The sequence below is a fragment of the Canis lupus genome, chromosome 4, assembly GCF_011100685.1.
Source record: "Canis lupus familiaris isolate Mischka breed German Shepherd chromosome 4, alternate assembly UU_Cfam_GSD_1.0, whole genome shotgun sequence".
Taxonomy (NCBI): Eukaryota; Metazoa; Chordata; class Mammalia; order Carnivora; family Canidae; genus Canis; species Canis lupus.
The window spans coordinates 61,752,524-61,775,480 of record NC_049225.1 but is presented as its reverse complement, the minus strand read 5'-3'; the positions used below and the strand labels follow the sequence as shown (position 1 = coordinate 61,775,480).

The 22,957-nt window shown below is 42.4% G+C and overlaps 1 protein-coding gene across 2 annotated transcripts in view; it reads left to right on the top strand.

The window, feature by feature from the left end:
• SNX18 (sorting nexin 18) overlaps nucleotides 1–22,957 on the top strand; it is a 141,221-nt gene that overhangs the window by 85,938 nt on the left and 32,326 nt on the right. The window lies entirely within an intron of this gene.

The following is a 22,957-nucleotide window of genomic DNA, read 5'->3' as shown; positions in this document are numbered from 1 at the left end:
AGGCTTTCCTGAGTAGAAGTGACATTGGCTGAGGACACGATTGATTATGCTGTGCAAGTATTGGGAGGGATAGCCACATTCACCATAGCCATCCATTATCATCGAATGATATGATCTGTGCATTTCAGTTCCCACTGCAAAACCCAACAGGGTCAGCAAAAATTACAGTGTACACTGACCATCTTTAACAGAAGTAAGAACCACCTTTCACCCCAACCCCATTCCCTACTGCATAGAGAAAAGTTAATCAGGGATCCCAAGAAAGCTGGCATTATTTTTGCTTTGGCCAGCAATCTGATCTCTGAAAAGGCTGAAAGGTTCACAGCAGTCTCAGGAAGATGCTGGTCATCTGTCCACTGAGCACCTGGTCCCTGGTGCACATTTCTGTCATAAGGCCCTGCATTCAAGCAGACAAAAACTCCAGCTCCCCTTCTACCTCCTGGGCCGTGTTTCTCTTAGCTCAGTTTCCCAGTGATGTGCAGAGGCCAGGGTAGTGGATCCAGCCAAAACATGTCCTTGGCAGAGATGCCAAAATAGAGCCCTGAAGAACAAAGGAAGTCTAGCAGATAACTGACTTCCTCTGAAGGAATCTGGAGGGTTATAACCATAGTAAGCTATTGGCACCAGCAGGGGATGGAAACTGGGCCTTGCAAACTGAGTCCCAGCCTGTCTGTGCATTTTGGTGGCCTGAAATCAGTCAAACCACACCCCCTTCTTGGCAGACATGCAGGTTGGATGAAGGCTGGGTGCAGGATGCTGTAAGGCTCACTCTTAGCTGTGTGGCCTTTCCGAGGAGCCCAGCCAAACCAAGGAGAAGGAAGCTGAGCCACACTGAGAAGCTGTGTGCTCTGACTACCAGAAGGGCCTACTCCTCATTTCCCTTACCTCCCAGGCCCAGCCGATGTGGAGGTGGGGGGTGATAAAGGGATTTGTCATGGTTTCTTTAAAAAGAAAATACACAAGTTCTTTCTATTTGGCCAAACCTCAGGCAGATAAGAAGTGTTCCTTCCAAATACAGGATGGTGTCTTTCCGATACTAGCATCACTTGTTTTGCTAGCTAAAAGGGCAAAACCCCTCAGGCCTGATAAACCTGAATTTGAAGATCGGACCTGGGAATTTGCAAACTTTAATGCATCCCTTACCCTGGATCAGTAAAATCCTGCTTCTAGTTGTAGATAGAAGGACTGAGAAGCTTGTGTTTTGTATACGAAGCAGAGGTGATGGATTTTTAGAAGACTTAATGGAATACAAGATGTTCACGCACTCCCCCCAAATATACTTAGATTCTGAAGGTGCAGATTGATAATTCAGATGCCAAATGGTTCAATATCTGTGATGGTGCCACACCTATGTCAACTAGTCACCTGACTTGGGCCTTTGTTTCTGCATTTTCAAAAGGGTGGAGTTAGCTGGTTGAATAGAGCTGGGACCAGGAGTTCACCTGGTTTTGTCTGGGTTGAACACAGAACCCCTACAATGGCAATGGATTCAAGCAACCAGTGACCAGCATCTGCTTTTATTCTTCTGAGGTTTAGTGATTGAGAGCTTGGACTGGTGTAAGGTCTTCTTGTTTGAAACCAAACTCTGACACTTAGTAGCTGTATGACTTTCGGCAAGTTGCTTAACATCTCTATGCCTCAGCTTCCCTATCTGAGAGGGAGTTCAATAATAGTATAGTCCTCATAGATCTAATAAGCATATAAGGACTGGTAGAGACACTCAGTAAATGTTGGCTGTCATTATGCATTTTACAAATAATCCTTTGGAGGACCTTCCAGCTTAATCACTGAGAGCTTCTCTGGATCTTGAACACAAATTTACCATGTGTGCTAAGATAGTAGGCTATATTCTTTTAGAGTTAACAAATGTTCACTGAGAGTCTATGTTGTGCAAAGGTGCAGAGAGAAAAGGCATATACTTTGCTTTCACACAGCTATTCATCTTGTTGGGAGATACTCATTTTACTGTTGGTTTACTTATCTAAAATGTAAAAAGTATTATGAACAAGCAAAGCATCTGTAGGTATTTGGAACCTCTTTTCTTCGCTTTCATGGCTAGAATCTCATTTTGATCCTGACAACAGTCCTGTGCAAAGCAGACAGTATTTGGAAGAGTGATTTTTAATTCCCAATCATTTGATGGGTTTTTTTTTAGAGGCCCTTAGAACCCAATAAGGGTGGGAGGTGAAATGGGCATAAGGGTCCATTTGGGGGATCACCTCCAAGTACATAAATACATACCTCTTCCAATCAGGATATTTCTATTGCAACATATTTAATATTGAACTTTTCTCATATAATTCAGTCAAATTTCTGCTGGATTTAGACAGTGGTGTAAAAGAAGAAATCCAGGATCTGACTCATTCTTGTGATTTAAGACTTCTGAGACATTGGCTTAGCCATAGTTCTGAAACTCAAGGAGGGGAGGCAGTGCCTCAGAGTTCCTTCTAATGGAGGTATTTGTTTCCTTTTGGGGTTTGCTTAGTAGACTGGAGCCTGGAAACAATTTAGTCCATCATTCTAGAGGATAAAACCATTTCTGAACACCTCCTTCACTCAAAGTAAACATTATAAAACCTGCAAACACTGTGATTGAAATGAAGGAATCAAACCCCAGATTAAAATACAAAACACTGCAAATCTGAAAGATATATAATACATTTTAACCTGTTTTATAGCATATTCCATTTAGGAATATTAAAAATTATTGACCTCCTATTCACAAAATAAATATTTTTACAATAGTTAATGCTAATCAGTATATTTGTTTCAGTGCACTAGAAATTGATTAATTAGATTTGCTTTAAAGCTTTAACTTTTTGCTACAAATAGAACCCTAAGCTATTGAACTTGAAATTTTGCAATTTTAAAGCAGCCAGAAAATAATTCCATAGTGATTAAATTCTGAACTTGGTGTCCAGTACATCTTTTTTTTTTTTTTTTCCTTTTTGGGAGTCATAAACATACGTGTTTTTGAGAGTCTCAAAAAATACTTGTGTTGATCTGGGCCATTTGGTGGAGAATATTCTTAAAGGCATAATAATCAGAAGTCTTAATTATTAGTGTATATCTATTATATATAATATATAATGTATAATATATTGATATAATTAATACAACACTCATGATATATAAAAATTTTATATATATTATCTCAGAAGTCTTAGCACTGGAATTTAAGACAGACATTTTAGGCTTGCAGAGGCTCCTTAATTTAAAGAAGACATAGAAGCCTCCATGGTGTGACTAGATGAGGCTTCCAGGCCTGAGAGCCAAGGATCTCTGCTCCTTTCTGAATGTTCACCTGGTCCTGGGGGATCTCCCATTTCCAGTCCGTCTGCTGCTTCCTTACTCAGTCCCATCTCTTGAGCTAGGCAAGGACAAAAACCTTGATTTCCCTTTTGTTCTTCAGTCGAGTTCATTTTAAAATGCCAGCAATCTCTTCATTGTGAAAAGGGAAAATATAAGAAAATAAATACAGATAATAAAAACAACATAAAAGCTGCCAAGTTTCTGAAGCACCTGCTTCAGCTTCCAAGCCTCCCTGTACAATCAGCGCTTCCAATCTTCTGCCCCTGGTGTGGAGGAGTGGCACACATTCCCGGAGCTTTTCCTGGTATTCTTTTTTCTCGATGCTTGCCTTGTTTTATTTTATTGAAGTAACCTTGTCACACCGGTCCCAGAAGGTCATCAACTGCAACATCTATTTCAGGAATGGAAAATATTCGTCATTAATCGATGGGGGTGGCATATGCAGTGGTGCTCAGCCCAGATCTCCTTTCAGAATGAGGCGGTCCTCTGGCCCCCTGCTACTGGGAGTGTTAGTGGCTAAAGAACACTTGGTGGAGTTTCTCTGGGAATTAGACTCTGCCAAAGACAGCCGCACTGCCCAAGGCTATGGGCCTTACCTGCGGCAGCCTGCATCCAGTGAGTGTTGGATATTCAGTGTGGTGGGGGCATAAAGTCCAGGCCCCTTGCTTCTACTGGTGCAGTCTCAGCTCCTGGGCTCCTCAGGGAATCCCCTGAGACCTCTGCCCCAACTGCATGGCAGTTCAGCTTCTCCCCTTGCCCTGTCCTGCTTCCCTCACCCCCTTATAGATGTATATTTAAGAGCACTCTGGATAAGCTCCCTACATGTAGATCTCAGGCTTCTGGGGTCTGCTTCCCAGGGAGCCGACGCCACTGACTATGGGTGGAAGATCAGAGCCCTGTGCTCAGGAGGAACTTGCACTTGGCTTAATGCTCTGCTGTCGTCATCTTGAAATTCTTAATTTTTGAACATCGGGCCCCATATTTTCATGTTGCACTGGGCTCTACATGTTAGGTAGCCTGTCCCAGTGACAAGCACTGATGGGGAAACTGACCTAGAGCATGATGTTGAGAGGGAATCTGTGATGTCCCCTTGGCTTGGCAGGATAAGTGTTCTGTCTGCTGTGGGTGTAGGGGGAGCTGAGGCTGAGTGTTCACCACCTTCTGTTCCTGGTTTACAGAGCAAACACTGGCTTAGGAGAGAGACTTAGCTAGGCCTTTCAATTCAACCGATATCTCACTTCTCTTTTCTGATCTAAGTGATGCATGGTTTTTATCCTTCTAAGTTTTCTAGCTTCAGGGATGGCTCAGAGACATGCTCTCCCCCTCATCTTCTGCATGGTTGGTGTCCTCGCACAGGGGGACCTGCCCTAGGAGGTGGGTTTTTGAGTCTACCCATCTCCCCTTTGCACTTTTGCAGTATGACAATGCCTCCCCCATTAAATAACTGGGCTCCTGTCTTTCCAATGAGGTCTTTTTTTTTTTTTTTTTTGGTGCAGCTGTTTTGCCCGTGGAACATTTTGGTATGGGGAGCACATCAAGTCATTACATTTTCAGCAAAAAAAAAAAAAAAAAAAAAGTCTGAGTAATATTCATGACAGAAACATTAACTCATCTTTCATGTTCTCCTTTAGTAGCACTTTTACAAAACTCCACATGAACATGTACATTGTTCATACCTGAGCCATACACAAGCCCAAGAGCTTTCCCCAGTCCTCCTTCACTTCTTGTCCCAAACCAGTTCCCCTTCCCAACCACAGTCCCTATGGCTAGGGTTGCATCAAAAATAAAGAAGGAAAAAAGAAAGAAATGGCTTATTATTATTAAGTGAAACATTCATTTAAACAATTTACCCAATTTAAAATTGGTAAAAATAATGGCTAACATATATATATGTTTTATATATATAACATATATGTATATAAAATTTGAGAGAATACCTGACACATGTAATAAGCATATGTAAGGTATTTACATAACATGTGGATGGGGCTAACATGTATACAACATATATAACATGTTTATAACATGTAACACACATATAACATGTATGGGGATGTATATATATATATAACATGTGGATATATAACACATATATATATAGGGTTCAGAACCAGGCAGCCTATGTTCTTAACTGCTATGCCATCTGCACACATGTCCTCAGATCGAACAGTGAGGCTGTCATCAAATGCGTTATTTTTTATCTTAAATATAAAGTTAAAGATAGATTAATGAAAGGTGTGTCCAACTGTACAACTCGATCAAAGCTACTAATTGGCAGATGCAAATGAAATTCATTGTGAAACAGCGGCACATGACAATTGATAAATGAACTTCATTTGTTCAATCTGGAAGAGACCAAGAATATGAGTGGGCCATGTATAAAGAAGGTACACCATAAGAAATTCTGGAATATGAGAGAACTGAGAGAAGAATTTTGAGAATTTTGAACCTGGAAGTGGAATACAAAGGCAGAACTATCTTCAAACATCTATGAGGAATCTCATAATTTTCTTATGAATAAATCATGAATGAAATATTATCTATTAATCTTTTTCCCACTTAAAATAAGTGTTAATATCAGAATTCATTTTAATCAAACGTCCCTTGGGGTCAGAAGAGTGAATTTTAAGATATTTTGCTGAAAGAAACTTCCTAGTAAGTATAGATTTTGCTGGCTCCTGTCAACAGTGAGGAATGGAGCAAAATGGGGTGAGGTGGGCTATGTTTAGGGATGGGAAGTGCAGAAAGGGTAGATGGAAAATATAATGCAAGTAGCACATAGTAAGCAAAAGGTTTTAACAAAAATGGTAGGTGAAGAGATACATGGGGTGGAGTGAGGGTCCAGGATATGACAGTTAATGTTACCTGGTAACTTTTTTAAAAAGTGAAGTTGGGGGTGCCTGGGTGACTCAGTTGGTTAAGGGTGGGACTCTTGATTTTGATTCAGGTCATGATCTCAGCATCCTGAGATTGAGACCTGTGCCCAGCTCCACACTAGGTGTGAAGCCTGCCTAAAATTCTCTCCTTCTCTCTGTCCCCTGACCCCCACTAGTGTGCATGCATGTGCTATCTCTTCCCTCCCTACCAAAAAGTGAAGTTGTGTCAAAACAGTTTCTTGGGGGCACCTGGATGACTCAGTGGTTGAGTGTCTGCCTTTGGCTCAAGTTGTGATCCCAGGATCCTGGGATGTGGTCCCACGTCTGGCTCCCTGCAGTGAGTCTGCTTCTTCCTGTGCCCATGTCTCTGCCTCTCTCTCTCTCTCTGTGTCTTTCATGAATAAGTAAATAAAAATCTTCCCAAAGAACCCAGCTTCTTGGAAGCACCCTCCTTTTACTATGGCCCCCTAATATACAGAATTATGTGGGTACCCTGTAAAATGCCTAGCACGGTGCCTGGCCCTCTGGACAGTCTCTGTATTCTCTAAGACCTTCCTAATATCCTTGCTTCTACCGCTCCCTGGCACAGGCAGTCCCAGTCAGAGGCCAGTCAGACCTGTTCTGACTGGTCTGCTGCTTTCACCTCACCTGTCTGGAAACCCTGGACTGCTCTCCAGTTTCTGCAAGACTTCACAGTTTTCAGATTGATAGATTAGAGAGACAGGGCATATTTTCTTCTATTTCAAAAACTCTGTACAAAAATGGCTTTATTATTCTTATACCTAGTGTGATTGCCCATTTGTCAGCTAGACAGGGGCTCCCTTTATAATTGTTGGAAATCAGTACCCACTGGTATTCCAACTAGACATGAAGCTGTCTTGAAGAATGGCTGCTGGATAGATAATATCTTGACTTTAGTGACCGAAAAATATCCTGCCAGGGTGCATTTTCAGGTAGAGCCAATGGTGCTTTCCAAAGAGTTTATTGTTTTTGCAATAGCTTGGTCATTTTTTTTCTCCCTTGGCCCACTGGTATAGGAAGGTTAAGGAAAAAAAGAGCCTTGGAAATGGAGTCACATGATTTGAATTTGTATTCTTTTTTCTGACACCTGAATTTTATAAACTTAAAGAACCACTCCTGAATCCTCAGCTTTCACATTGATGAATGGGTACAAATTTACCTCTCATATTTAATGAAACATGGGACAAGTGAATAGTAGTATGTGAAATTTTAAAAGTTTGGTGAATAATTTCCTTTTAGGAGAGCATCTGTGTCTGAAAGTCTGGCTCATGGAAAAAAATGATTGATCAGTGACTGACACTGACAGCAATATTTATTATGTATTCACTGATTAGACGAATCACTTCATCTAGCCCCATGATAATTTTACATAGTGGTGGTTTTTTGTTTATTTGTTTTGCTCACCTTTATAGGTAAGGAAAACAGAAGCACAGAGAGAGTCCATGGTCCCCTATATGGTCTCCTTGCCTAAGGTCACCTGGGAGGAATGGTGGAAGCTTGGATTTGAACTCTGGCCACATCTCTCTAGGCCCTGACTTTGTAACTGTGAATCCTTTGAAGGCCTGAAGTGCGGAAGTAGCAGAGCAGTAATTCTGTCCAGACGTAATGTCTCTCTTTTAACTATCATTTTACCCTTTATTTATTTTATATGTCTCACTTTATTTATTTATTTATTTATTTATTTATTTATTTATTTATGATAGTCATACAGAGAGAGAGAGAGGCAGAGACACAGGCAGAGGGAGAGGGAGAAGCAGGCTGCATGCACCGGGAGCCCGACGTGGGATTCGATCCCGGGTCTCCAGGATCACGCCCTGGGCCAAAGGCAGGCGCCAAACCACTGCGCCACCCAGGGATCCCTATGTCTCACTTTAGATAGTATTTATCTCAATAGAGAAGAATATAAATGTGGAGAAATATCATGTCTGCATTTTGGAACACCTAATTAGAAATTAAAATTTAAAAGACCTGCCATGAATTTCTACCCTGAGGCTGACAGTGGAAATTTGCTCTCAGAGGTCGTTATGGGTTGGCCACTGGAGGCTTTCTTAAGCAGGAAAATAAAAGTTTAAAACCATGAACAAGTGGAGATGAACATTTTAAAACTCCAGGGCTTTGAAGGCTATCATGTTAAAATACTTCTGAAAAACCAGTGTATTAGAATCTGTAGAGGTATATATAATTTATGTATAAAATGGCTGTCCTTGATTTGTGGCTGACCACAATAACTGGTGTATCATAGGTAGTCAATAAATACATTTTTAAAGATTTATTTATTTATTTTAGAGATAATGAGCATGCAAGCAGAGGGAGGGGCAGAGGGAGAGGGAGCAAGAATCACAAGCAGACTCCCCACCAAACAATCCTGATATAGGGCTCCATCCCACCACCTTGAAATCAGGACCGAGCCAAAATCAAGAGTTGGCTGCTTAATGGGCTGAGCTACCCAGGCACCCCAGTAAATACATTTTAAATGAGCACATGAATGAATTAATCTGGCAAAGTCAATGTCAATTCCAGCACTTGCCAAAACAACAATATCTAATATTTATTGATGGCTTATTATGTGTCAGATATGGTCTAAATATATAGCACACACTAGCTCTTTTAACCCTGAAACAACCCTAGGAAGTAAGGACTATTTTTAACCTTTATTTTGAAGATGAGAATAATGAGGATCAGAGATATTCTTAGTAACTTACCCAAAGGAAGCTTTACACCCAAGATTTACGCTTGGTCCTGTGGCCTCACGTCTATCCTGGAAACTGTAGGGACAAGCACTCTCTCCAAGAAATGAAGCTCATTTGGACCTGATTAAGCTTGCTTAGTCACCCCCAGAGAAGAAGTGGTCTGCAGGCATTCTGGAGGGGCCACTTGGAACTGAGTGCTGGGCTGACTAACGAGGTTATGTGAGGGCAAAACTGAGTTGGGCAATGAGTGAAGATGGGTTGTGGGCCAGGCTTTTAGTAAAGACTGAGGGAGTCATCAATTTCTGTGGCTAACAGAGATAACTCTCCTTAGGCAGAGTCCTTTAGAGAATTCAGTGGGTGCTCTTAAAATTGAACAGAGGAATGCCTTGGTGTTTCAATCAGTTGATCATCCGACTCTTGATTTTGCCTTGGGTCATGATCTCAGGGTCCTGGGATTGAGCCCCACTTCTGGTTGCGAGGTCAGCGGCAAGTATGCTTGAGGATTCTCTCTCCCTCTCTCTCTGCCCCTCCTCCCACTCATGCATGCATGCTCTCCTTCTCTCTCTCTGTCTCTCTAAAATAAATAAACCTTAAAAAAAAAAAAAAAAAAGAAGTGAATAGAATTGGGAATAGGGTGATTGAGAGTTTTCAGCACCTAAATTCAAAATAGTGTCTAACATGTTATCTTCTGGCAGGACGAACAGAGGTCAAAGAAGTTCAACCTCAAATACCTCTTTGGCTTTAGTAGAAGAAAGATCAGCACCGTCACCAGAAGTAGGGTCTCCTGTCTTGGAACTGGCCCCCTAGGAGGGCCTGGGTTGCCCTGAACAATCCTGACAAGGTAAAAAAGAAAAAAAAAAAAGCAAAACAAAACAAACTCTCAGCAGAGGACTGTCTCGATGAACTTGAAGAAGGATTCATAAGAGTCTCCTGGCTTCTCCTTGACTGTCATAATGACAGAAAGGAACTTGCAGTAACAACCCCAAAGAAAGTTCTCCCATAGTCCTCCAGTATGCCAAGATGGATAATTAAAACCTGGAAATCTGCCCATTAAAATAAGATTGATTTAAAAAAAATCAGGGTGGAATAAAAAGCAGTTTCAGGAGCCCAATGTGGACCTGCCACTCTTCCTCTCAATGTGAGACTTCATCCAGGGGTTCAACACCACCTTGCTCCTCACCAATATCAGGCCAGGGCTGTGCAGGTGGTCCTTGTACAAGTGTGGACTGCAGACTATCTACTTGGGCTCAGAATTACTGTTATATTCTGATATATTATTATATATAATAATGTATTATTATTATTGCTATAGATCACAAAATCTGATGGTTGAACTAATACAGATAGATCATATTACATTTATTTTTTAAAAGATACTTTTGGTTAATTTATATAAATTATTTTCAGGGAATGAAGCCCTAGTAGTAGTAGGTGAACACACCATAGTTATTTACGATCCCAAAATGTTTTTATTATTTCAAATTATGATTTTGGAGACATAAACTCCTTGAGAAAGAAGAAGGGAAGGAAAACATGTGACAGCCTTTCTCTTGCCTGTTTCTGATTTGAGCTTTTCTTTCTTTCTATTTATTTTATTTTTATGTTTTATTTATTTATTCATGAGAGACACAGACATAGCGAGAGAGAGGCAGAGACACAAGCAGAAGGAGAGGCAGGCTATAGGCAGGGAGCCCGACGTGGGACTCGATCCCGGGACTCCAGGATCACATCCTGAGCTGAAGGCGGCGCTAAACCGCTGAGCCATCTGGGCTTCTTTCTTTCTTTCTTTCTTTCTTTCTTTCTTCTGTCTGTTCTTCTTTTTTGGCGGCTGGCAGTAGGGGGCGGGTTGAGGGGATGGGGGAGGCGGGAGGGAGGAGGGAGGGAGGTGGGGGGGGAGGGAGTAGTGCGGGCGGATGCGTGGGAGCTTCTATGGTGTATGTTGCTGGCTGCTTGTAAGGGTGGTAGGGCGTGGGGGCTTGCTTCTGGCTCGTTCTTCTTCTTTCTTCTTCTTTTTCTTCCTTCCTTTCTTCCTTTCTTCTTTTTTCTTTCTTTCTTTCTTTCATTTTTCTTTTTTCTTTCTTTCGTTCTTTCTTTCTTTCTTTCTTTCTTTCTTTCTTTCTTTCTTTCTTCTTTCTTTCTTTTTAAAGATTTTATTTATTTATTCATGAGAGACACACACAAAGAGGCAGAGGCATAGGCAGCGGGAGAAGCAGACTCCCTGAGGGGAGCCTGACACAGGACTTGATCCCAGGACCCCGAGATCACGCCTTGAGCCAAAGGCAGATGCTCAACCTCTGAGCTACCCAGGCATCCCTGATTTGAGCTTTTTACTGTCTTTTACATCATGACTAGGGGCACAGGGCAGGCACCCCACCTGTCAGCCACCAACAGGGGACATGGTTTTAATCAATCAAGAAGCCTCCCTTTCAGGAATGGCTATTACTCCTTGGCCCCTGCCTGCCCCCTGGAAGTTTTGGGCAAAGAGGCAGGCAAAGAATGGGATTGCCCAGGCAGAAATCAATGGGCTGAGATTATTTCTTCACCTTGGAGGACTCCCTTGGTAATCAAAGAATAAACAGAATTGGCACTGAGCAGGAAAATAGCACATCTCCTTTGGACTGACTCCCTTATTTATAAGCCGTAACCTCAGGGACAATAAGCTGGAGGACCTGCCAGCAACCTTGATCCGGGATCTCAGCTAATGTCACAATAACAGTGTTTCCCTTACACCTAAGAACCCATGGATGCAAATAAAGCCTGAATCAAACTAAGCATTGATGGGTAATGTTATTCCAAAGAGGAAGTAGCAAAGTACGATGAGTTGGTTTCCCCCAACTTTTCTTCAAATTTTGCAGCCATGTGTGATGATGGCTTCAGTCAAGAAGTAAAGTCAGGGAGTTTACAAAACTCAAGAAAGCACAAAAATAGCTGGCTTTTTGTGTGTGTTTGAACAGAGTAACAACATGATCACTTTAGGAATTGGGCACAGTCAAGAGGTTAAGGCCATGGGCAGCTAACAGGGGATCCATGATAATCTCATTTGTCTCATGATAGACACTGCTAGTGTCTACCTGGCATCCATTTACCCCTGAACCTCAATTCAATGTTATCAGCAAGGTACCCAACTGGAAAACCATATTTTCAAGCCTTCCTTTAGATAGATGACTAAGTACTGGCCAAAGAGATATAAATGAATGTGATATTGTGATTTATAGTAAGAAATATATATTTGGTTTTCATCCCCATTTCTGGGTCCTAAAACCCCTAAGATGTCCTAAGCGATGACAACAATAAAACCGTCTTGATATTCATAACAAACCCCGTTCAATCATGCTTGAGATTAGGCTAGCAGGTGGCTTTTGGACTGCACCTAAGGGTGGGGCTGTTTGCAGGAGACCTAATCATGTGATTGGAGAGTTGGAAATTTCAGTCCCACCTTCTGGCTTCTGAGGAGGGGAGAGGGGCTGGGAAGTTGAACTGATCAGCAATGGCCAATGATTTAATCAATCACACCTATGTAATGAAGCCTCTATAAAAACCCAAAAGGATGGGATTTGGAGAATTTCTGGGTTGGTGAGCATGTGGAGGGTTCTAGTAGAGGGGCATGCTCAGAAAAGGCGCAGAAACTCCAAGTCTCACTCCCCATATCTCATCCTGTGCATGTCTTCCATCTGGCTGTTTCTGAGGAATGTCCTTTGTAATAAGCCAGTAATCTAGGAGGTGAACTGGTTTTCTTTTTAAAAGATTTTATTTATTTATTCATGAGAGACACAGCGAGAAGGCAGAGACATAGGCAGAGGGAGAAGCAGGCTCCATGCAGAGAGCCTGAAGTGGGACTCGATCCCAGGACCCCAATGTCACGTCGTGAGCCAAAGGCAGATGGTCAACCTCTGAGCCACCCAGGCATCCTGTGAACTGGTTTTCTGAGCTCTGTGAACCAACCTGAGGAGGGGATTATAGGAACCTCTGATTTATAGCTTGTCAGTCAGAAGCATAGGTGACAACCTGGGCTTATGTTTGGTATCTGAAGTTGTAGAGTGGGTAGTCTTGTGGGACTGAGCCCTTAGCCTGTGGAATCTGATGCTATCTCTAGGTAGATAGCATGAGAATTGAGGTGAATTATAGGGCACCCAGTTGGTATCTCAGAAAATTGCTTGGTGTGAAGAAAAACCTCATATATCCTGTGTCAAAAGTATTGTGAGCATGGTAGTTGTGTAAGAGAAAAGGAGAAACCCAAGGAAGAGAAGTGAATTTTCCCACACAGTAAAAGTTGTTGAGTGGGGTTTTTCCTGAAAGTTTCTATTGAAGGAGTTGACCCAGTCATGTACCCATTCGACCTTGGTGTTTCCTCTTCTCTCCCGACTATAGTATTGGCAGCTGCCATCTGGGGACAAGAGGAGCCCCTGGGGTGGTAAAACATACCAGATAGCAAAGCAGAAAGATAGAAGAAATCTGGGCCCCTGATACAGGGCAGAACTTCCAAACTAGCCCTAAACTTCTCAAATCTCTAAACTTAATTGTCAGGAGAGAACACTGAACCCCACCCAGCTCAAGTCATGGTTACCCTGTGGACTAAGAGTATTGACAGCACCTATGGACAGGGCAGAGTCTCAGATCCCTCCCTAAGTCAACTGGTTCAGCCTCTGCACCTTACAAGGTCCCCACATGCTTTTCCTGTACAAAAAAGTTGGAGCACTGATCTAGATGTAGTATCTGTACCTGTTTCTCTCTTTATAAAATTGTTAGCTGATACACCCTGAAGAAAAGTGCATCCTATTTGTTGGTACTAAAAAAATAATAAGAATTATATAACCGTAGGGTAGAGCAACTAAAGAGATTGAGTTCTACAGATAGAAAGAAAGAAAGCTTTCATGTAAATTAATCAATTCATGTTCCAGCCACTATACTTGGTAACAGTGGTGTGAAAATACCAGGTTTCTCAAGTTCATGGTCTAATGAGGGAGGCCATAGGCACTGCATTACAATAACTTGTTTAAATGCAGCAAAATATATGCCCTGCTGTTTGGGGAAAACAGATGAGGAGTCTAAGCCTTCCCTCCTAGGCTATGGAGCAGGTTAGAGAAAACTTCTTGAAGAGATGTTACCCATTTAGTTACAAATTACCTTGCATCTTTCCCAGCTTCAGGGATGCAGAAGGTAATCTTTTAGTCTGCCTAAGGGTCTCCCCCAGAGGCAGAGGCAGTACTCAGAAAACACAGTTTCTGGCACTAATGTCTTCACCTGATGCCATCTTTGGACTCTTGGTTAAGTGTGCTCCTTAGCTCACAGATGAGGAAAATGAGGGTCCTGAATGAGAAGAGAATTTCAAAGTAGGTGACTAAGCCTATTGGAGGGGTTAGAGTTTATTAATCACTAATATCTTCTCAATTTTGTTGACACTGGGTTTTGAATTCCATCATTGATTAGGTATTTTTCTTGCTCTGTCGTCTCTAATCTGAAGTTGGAAATCCTTTTGATAGATGTTTAGAGTACATTTTTCTCTTTCTCTTTATTTTCCTACTTGATATTCTTCAGTTCATTATATTATTAAAAATGAAATCACATTTTTGGGTATTTGTGGTTTGGCTGACTGGCTGGAAAACTGTTTTCTGGCATTCATTAATAATTTTTTCTTTCCATTTAAAGAATGTTTACTGGACTTGGTACTTGAAGAAAGAAAATGCCAGATTAAGAAACGGGAGAGAGAATAGTGCCCTGTGCCTGCAAAAACCCCAGAAAAAATTTTTTGCCTCCTAATTTTTATGGCTTTGAAAGTATTGGAAATAGGAACATTGTTTCTAATAAAACCCAAGTTTTTGTTTGTCTCTTCAAGGGCTTCAAGGCTTTAACCTCCCCCTCACCCCCAGCTGCTTTTCTGACATGATCTTCTAGGGTCTTGTTCCTTAAAATAGACCAAAATAGCCCTGTTGGTGAGTACCATCATGGAAGTGAAACACATAAGGACTCAGCTTGCCTCAAACTCGTGGTCTGTCTACTTCTCTAGACAGTGCCTGGGTCTACGGCTCACTGTTTCCTACTGTCCTGTGTTAACTGCAACGACAGGAAGTCAAGGAGAAGCTTGGCATCTTTTTATATTCTCTCTGCTGAAGAACTCACAAGTTAGCAAGTATCCAAACATTGCTAACTAGAGGATATTGCCAAGCATAATAATCTATACCCAAATCAACAAAGCCTCCTTCATATTGCAACCCCAGCAGAAAATGATGCAGCAAAAGCAATCCCCAATTCCTGGTTGCCTGCCATATAAGTTCACGCTCCAAGCTGTGTGTTCAGCCAGTTCGAGGATGCTGACACCTTTTCATGTGTCCAGCATGAGCTTTACAGCCACAATCCTCTCCACCCGAATGTATGATTTGGCTCTCATGAATGCAAGAGGAAGTGCCCTTCCCTGCACAGAAATCCAAACACAGGATGAAACCACAACTTGTTTTCAACAGGCCTCCTGTTGTGATCCCTCCCAGCTATACTGCTTTTCTACAAGTGAGCAGGGGACTGGTGGTTTGAAGCAGTGGCCTCTGAGTCTTCCTGAGGATGCCTCTAACGAAGATCTTGAGATCATTCATCATGAGCAGGAGATTTACCAACGTGGCTCTACTGAACCAGATCGTGCGTGGCCAGATGTGAAATTCTGATGTTCCAACACGTGGCTTGTTTGCTTTAAATAAATATATAACAACATAGTGCTCTGAACTGGTGGATAATTTATGGCTTTACTTACTCAATAATCATTTATAGGTGCCCAGTATGTGCCAAGCTCTATGCTAGGTGCAACAGTTACAAGGCAGAAAAAAGATGGCATTGCCCCGAGTGCCTATGGGTCCAAATCTCTGTCTCACATCCCTCCACTAACCTACAAGTCCAATAAATGACTGCCGATGGGTATGGGGTACGGTGGGGATATGAAAGAGGTGCTGGCAGATTCTACTTGGGCAGAAACGTGCAGTTAGCTTATGCAGTGCCCTTTTGTAAATTAGAGCCTCATCCTCCGTTCTTTCTACACCAGAGCTCAGGATTTGGTGAGGAGAGTGTGGGCTGGATTTGCCCCACACTCAGCTCTGTGGCAGGTCCTGCTCAGGATGGTTTTACTTAAAGTGTGATGTTTGAATTTGGTCCTGAAAAATATGAAGGTGTTCACTGAGAGCCATGCTGGGAGGAAAGGACCTTGGAGCAAAGGTAAAGGGGTCAGACTCCACCTGACACATTCCAAGAACTACAAACAGTTGAACTGGAGGAATGAAGCCTAAAAGGAAGGAGAAGTGGGGAGAGGCCTAACTATAGATGGTTTTGTGTTCCAAACTAAAAAGCAAATTCTTCATCCTGAAGTTCGTGAGGCAATATCAAGGGGGTTCCCAGAATATGAGTGAGATAATCATATTACTCATCTTTATGGCAGCATTGAAGTGGTTTGCAGGGGTTGACAACAGGGGTTGGCTGAGTAGGAGACTATCAAAATAGTCCAGGTGACGGAGAATGAGAGTTTGAACTTTCAATGGGTAGCAGGGATAGAGAGGTGAGAATAGACCTGAGAGAAAAGGTGATAGAATCTGCAGGACTTGGAGGCTGCCTGGATTCTAGAAGATGACTGAGATGGAAGTGTCAGGGATGAATGGCTCTCAGGCTTCTTACCTAGGACTGATGCTGGTACATCTGCTTAAGAGGGGTGCAGAAGGAAGGGGAACTTCATGGTTGCTTTCCAAAGAAGAATGCTCGGTGCTCTCTTACGAATGGCTACCATCTGCTGGCCCTGTTCTAGCAGCAGTGAGGGTGTGGCAGGCAGTGTGCAGGGGAGCTTATCAGCCTTCCCTTCGTGTCACAGATGACTTAGTCAGATCAAACCCAGAACTTGCGCAGCCTGCTTTAACATCACACAGAGAAAAATGTGCTTTCAAAGCTTCCAAGGGCTCTGACCCCATTGGGAGAAGCCATTGTCTGCTATTGATCATAGGGGATGGTGGGGGTGGTGGCTCAGCCTACCCCACAGCCTACCACACTACCACACTACACTAGAAGGAAAGCCATTAAAGCACATGCCTTGACACATGTCAATACCATCCACTTGCCCTGCACAATGGGAAGCCTATGCTTTCTAGCACCAGTAAAACCTGCTACTCCTCAGCTGCAAAGTATGCATTAGGCTAGAGTTCTTTTCACCGATTTCTGATAAAGATAATTCTCCTACAAGCACCATTTTCATTATAGATAGATATAGATATTTTCTTCTTCTTATTTCTCAACTCAATGGTGGTATCTATTTTTGAACTTTTTACTATGGAGAAATGCAAACATGTAAGAAAGCAGAAGAGATAATACAACATTTCCATCCATGTATCCACCTCCAACATAATTCCACCAATATTAAGTCATCACTAATCTTGTTTCCTCTATATTCCCATTAATATCGCCCTTGTCTCTCAGATTATTTTGAAGCAAATCTATTGGATAAATAGACATAGATATATATACACATAAAATGCTACAATACATATATATTGCATGAAATATATGTATAAATATAAAATATATATTGTATATATGTATAATATATAAAATATTATTATTGTTTAGATTTTATTTCTTTATTCACGAGAGACACAGAGAGAGAGAGAGAGGCAGAGACACAGGCAGAGGGAGAAGCAGGCTCCATGCAGGGAGCTCCATGTGGGATTCCATCCCAGGACCCTGGGATCACCACCTGAGCCAAAGGCAGATGCTCAGCCACTGAGCCACCCAGGCTAAAAATTACTTTTTGAATAAACTTTTGGAGTAGTCTGAAATGTAAAGAAGATGAGGAAGATAGGTCAGAGAGTTTTTGTATTCCCAACCTAAATCTGTTACTAACATTTTACATTAGTAAGTTACATTTGTGACAATTAATGAATCACTATTAATACATTATTATTGTCTAGTGTCCATACTTTATGCAGATTTCCTAAATTTCCCCCTCATGTCCTTTTTCTGTTCCATGAGTCTATATGAGGTATATTTTCCTCTGTATTTAAAAATCTTTGTGAACTTGGGGATGCTATGTTATATTTTCCCCATCATCTGCAAGTTTTTTGGGTCTGCAAAGCCTGCCTCTGATTGAGTGTTTACTTTATGCCTTTCCACCCTCCATTCCCTCCTCACTTCCCCTTTCCCTCTCTAGCTTGGGAAAGGGATGTCACAGGATACCCACCTAACTGCAGTTAGGATCACCGATCCCTTTGCTACCCTTTGCTACCTTTGGGCACTCTGTTGAAAGTGCTGCTGTGGAGTTCAGGCTAGGACATACCCCCGAATGTCATTTGGGACAATAATGAAACAGAAAATTCAGAAAAACGCAGGGCATGTTTAAAAATATATTTGTGAATCCACCCCATTCATACATGAAACAGAATGAAAGGCTCCCAGGCTGTTTGGGATTATTTTCACTTTGGCTGTTCACAACATGAGAGGGTGTGGGGGGGCGGACGGGTTTCTGTGCCTTGTAGACCTGGTGCGGGCCTTGGGAGGTGGTGCTGGTTAGGATTGGGTTTGCCCCTCCTCACCATGAAGCCACCTGGACACAGGCCATTTGCTCTCCGCTGGCGTCACAGGAAGTCAATTCTCTTTGGAGGTGCTCAGCTTAAATCAGCGAAGAGTGTGCAGTGCCACGTTTCTGATGCAAGGCCTGCCTCCAGCCAGCCTGTCGAACAAACCCAAGCGCATTGGGTGGCTGGCTCAGGGCCAGAGTGGCGTCACTGCCATTAATAGAGAAGTCGAAGGAGCTCAGAAAAATGCTTTAGGTCTGGCAATGGTTCTAGATACTTTCGCTGTGAGCATCTTTGCCATAGACGTTTGCCGCAAGCATCTGCGACACGTAACTTTCTTAAAACATTTCTTTGTAGTAGATTCCCATCAAATATTTCCTGCATAGCTGCTTCCTTATTCTGACAATTAACACTAAACCAAAGACCTATTACTCAGCAAAAAATGGTGTTTTTTGTTGGTTCAGAAATGTCCATACCATCTCTATTTCTGTTGTGGAAACACATGATCTTTAGCAACTTGAGTTTGGATACCATCATCACTACTTGTCAAGTAGGTCATTGGGCTCCAGAGCCCAGTCTTTCTCATATATTGAATGGAAATTAAAATCTCTACTTTGCAGTAGAATTATTATGATAAAGTCAGTGACATGTGTAAATGACTAGTACAAGTGCCTAGTATATTAGGTTATTCAAGAATTACCTTATTATCCAATTCACTACATAATTGTTTTATCTAATTTTCAATCACCTTCTATGCTTACTGTTCATCCTTTCTTTTATGATTTTCTCTTTATCATTTGATGCATATGATTCCTGTGCTTTTGGTGACACAAAACTACTACTCTGGCATTTTTTTGGCTTTCATAAAGAAGCACAGGTGAGAAAAAGGCAAAAAAGGAATATTAATTCTATACCGAATAGTTCACTTATGCACAGAAAGTAACCACTGTAAATAGTCCACACCACTGGCACAGCAGGAGATTTTTCAAACCAAATTCTATATGTCAATGCCTTTTGGCTAAAGATGGCCAGGTGACCATCTTGTTGCAGGGAAGCAAAACGCACACCAGTGAGTGGGAAAGGATTTGCAGGATTTGGGCTCGTGTCAGGTGACTGGAGGAGGGCTGAAGGATACAGGGCTCGTGTGTGGATTGGATGCTGTCAGGAAGAGGGGCAAGTCTATGACTGAACATTTTAATAACTCTTATCTGGAAAGAGGGAAAGCAAAGATTTTCATTAGTAAAGACGAAACAGCCACTCAGATAAGCAAGGATGGAGGGGTATTTTGCCATTTGTGTGACTTGGACAACATTTATAGTTTTGTCTGTGTGCAGACATGATACAGAGTGCTCTTATTCATGTCTTGACCTGCACAGTCAACAGAGCGACTTTGTCTGAAGCTGACGTTCTGAGAAACTGTTTACTCTCAACGGGAGAACCCCATGGCCTGTCTGTAAGTGTCAGGCTATTTCCTAACGACTGTGAGATCTAGCTGTGTCAGGCCAGATTCCATAGGTCAGGCTGCTTTTCTCATTCCTACAGGAGAACATGCTCTGAAATAGCATTTAGGTGCAGAAAACCGGCACCACTCTATTTCATGAGAACTGGATTGAACACAGGGAATTAGGTACTTAAAAATTGTTGGAAGGACTGGAATAATGGCTCTGGGCTTGGACTCCAGGAACAAAGCCAAGAACCACCCAGAGAACCAGTCCTCCAGGGGAGCTGCTAACCACTTAATTTCCCACCTTCCAGACCGTGGCAATCACCACTTGACATTGCTCACTCCAGGAATATGCTAGCTTCCTTGCTCTTTAGAGATCAGGAAGCTGTTGTTGCAGCTCTTAGCCTTAAAGCCATGTCACATCTCCTGGGTGCAAGCTAACACCTCTGAGCCAGGCTCCTTAGCACTCACCTGCTGGTGACCCGAGCACTGGGACCTCTGTGGCCTCTGCCAGAGAACAGCGCAAGCCCTCTGCTGCCACCTTGGCCAGTAGGAGCAAACCAAGTTGCTGCAGCCCATATTCTCTGCATCACTTCTGATTTCTGCATCTCAGGTCAGTGCACTGACTGCCTGAACCTGAATCATATCCAGAATCCTAGCTGCAAGAGAGTTGGGGAATCGCAATGTTTTGGTGGTATTCCAGCCTTGGCGGAGGAATGCACCGTAGGAGGAGGCTGGGGTGGATGTTGGTTTCTAGGCCAGGATACTCTCAACATGAGCCCCAACTAGGAGTAAAGCGGCTGGCATCTAATCCTGTTTCAGTCACTGATTTGCTAAGTTAGATCAGAAAAGTATTGCCAGCTTTCTGTGTCTCAGTCTCCATGGTGGAGTTAGACTGGATGATATCTGAACCTTCTTTCCAATTCTAGAATTCTGTGATTCTAGAATTAATTTTTCTGATATTTTCTCAAATACATTCATTGTGGAAAGCGTTTTCTGTCCTCTTTTACAGAGAATTTTCCTTTCCCACTAATATGCAGAATAGGGAGCCTCCAAGGTAGTTGGAGGCTCCAGATGATTTTTGCCTCCCCAGAGTCTTCCCCTCCCACTTGGAATAGGGCTGACTCCTGTATTCACTAGGACATTGTAGAAATGACAGAGGATGGCACCTAAGTGTGGTCATCAAAAAAACTTACAGCTTCTATATTTGCTCTCTCTTGGATTACTCACCCTGGGTGAAGCTCGCTGTCCTGTCATGAAGACACTTTAGTAGCGCTATGAGGAGGTCCATGTGGTGAGGACCAGGGCCTTCTGCCTACAGCCAGCATCAGTTTACCAGCCATGAGAACAAGCCCACTGGCAAGGGAATGTTCCAGTCCCAGTCAAATCTTCAGAGGCCTATAACCCTGACCAACCCTTTAATGGCAACCTCAAGCAAAACTTGGAGCCGGAAATACCCATGGAAGCCACTCTTGAATTCCTGAACCCAGAAACTGGGTGAGATAAATATTTAATGCCATTTTAAGCCACTAAATTCTGGAGAATGCTTTTATGCAGCCACAGAAACTAATATATTCCCCATTAGCATGCAAAATAGCATAAAACTTGCTGTTTATTTCCTAATCTCCGACATCAGATTTCATTTGCTTACCCTTTTCTGACATAAAACTGGTAGCCTTTTGGATTACACCTCTAGATATATTAGAGGCCATTAAGAAGTGTATAGATCAGAATGAAAACTAAGCAATTATTTTCTTAGATTTTACACAATGTGGTAATGGGCAGACAGGAAAAGTCCTCATTGTTAATACACCAAATAGCAAATATTTTCTCAGGCAAAATGCCAGGCATTTGAAGCTTATCACAGGGCTAGTAAATTCTTTGAAAATAAAGCTAATGGAAACATAATAAATAGTTGAAACGACTCCAACTTTTCACAGACATCCCAATCAACTCTGCAAAATGACTTTTAATTAATGAAGGCACTATGCCGTGTCTGTAAGTCAACAAACATTCCCATATGTTAATGAAAGATGAAAGTTGTCTGTTACTAAATTATTTTGGGTTTTCATTTAAGAGGTAAAGAAATTAATCATTTTCTTTCTCTTTCTGATGGCTTGCAGTTTCAACGAAGGCAGCATGTTTCAACAAAACTTATATTGTTTTCACCAAGTTTCATTTTCATGAAGGCTTTTAGAAAAGATCCAGCACCCCTGTCGTTTAGAACATAGTTGCTTCTGTAGGGCAGCAACCTTCTGCTTATTATTTTATTTTAAAAAATATTTAATTAGTTTATTTATTTGAAAGAGAGAGTGTGTGTGTGCACATGAATACGGGGAGGGGCAGAGGGAGAGGGAGAAGCAGACTCCCCATCCCAGGACCCTGAGATCATGGCCTGCACAGAAGGCAGACTGACTAAGCCACTCAGGTGCCTCTCTTCCACTGATTATTAAAATAAGAGTGCATAAGTTTTGGAGATTATATTAACTACAAGGCTGAGTTGTGAGTGCCGCAAACCTTGTATACATCAGTCTGAGCAAAAAGGGAATTTACCGGGTGGTCGCTCCAGTCCCGCAGACCTCGAGTCACAGGCCAGGTCCCGACAGAGCTGGGGCTTCGGGCACCAGTGGAGACAGGGCTGGAACGCTGCCAGCTTTCTCCCAGCCTCACCTCTGCTCCTCTGGGTGCCAGCGTTGTCTTGCGGCAGACTGGCTTTTAGTTGTTGTTGTTGTGGAAAACACAATTGTTGGCAGCTGTCGAGTTTTATATTTTTTGGCTTCCATGGCTAGAGACTTACTTTCCTGGTCTCAAATACAAGTTTCTAGTGAGCTCTGGCCGGGATCAGAGTCATGTTGTTGAACGTGGCTGCTCCTGGGGTGGGGGGGGGGGAGGGGGGGAGGTTTCTCAGAACGATGGTGGGCTGGAAAGACAACTCAGTATGTCCTGTGTATGAGGTTCCTAGGGCTGCTGTAACAAAGTACCACAAACCGGATAGCTTAAACATCAGAAATTCATTGGCTGAATTCCAGTTCTGGAAGCCAGAAGTCCAAGATCATGGTGTTGGCAGAATGGATTCCTTCTGAG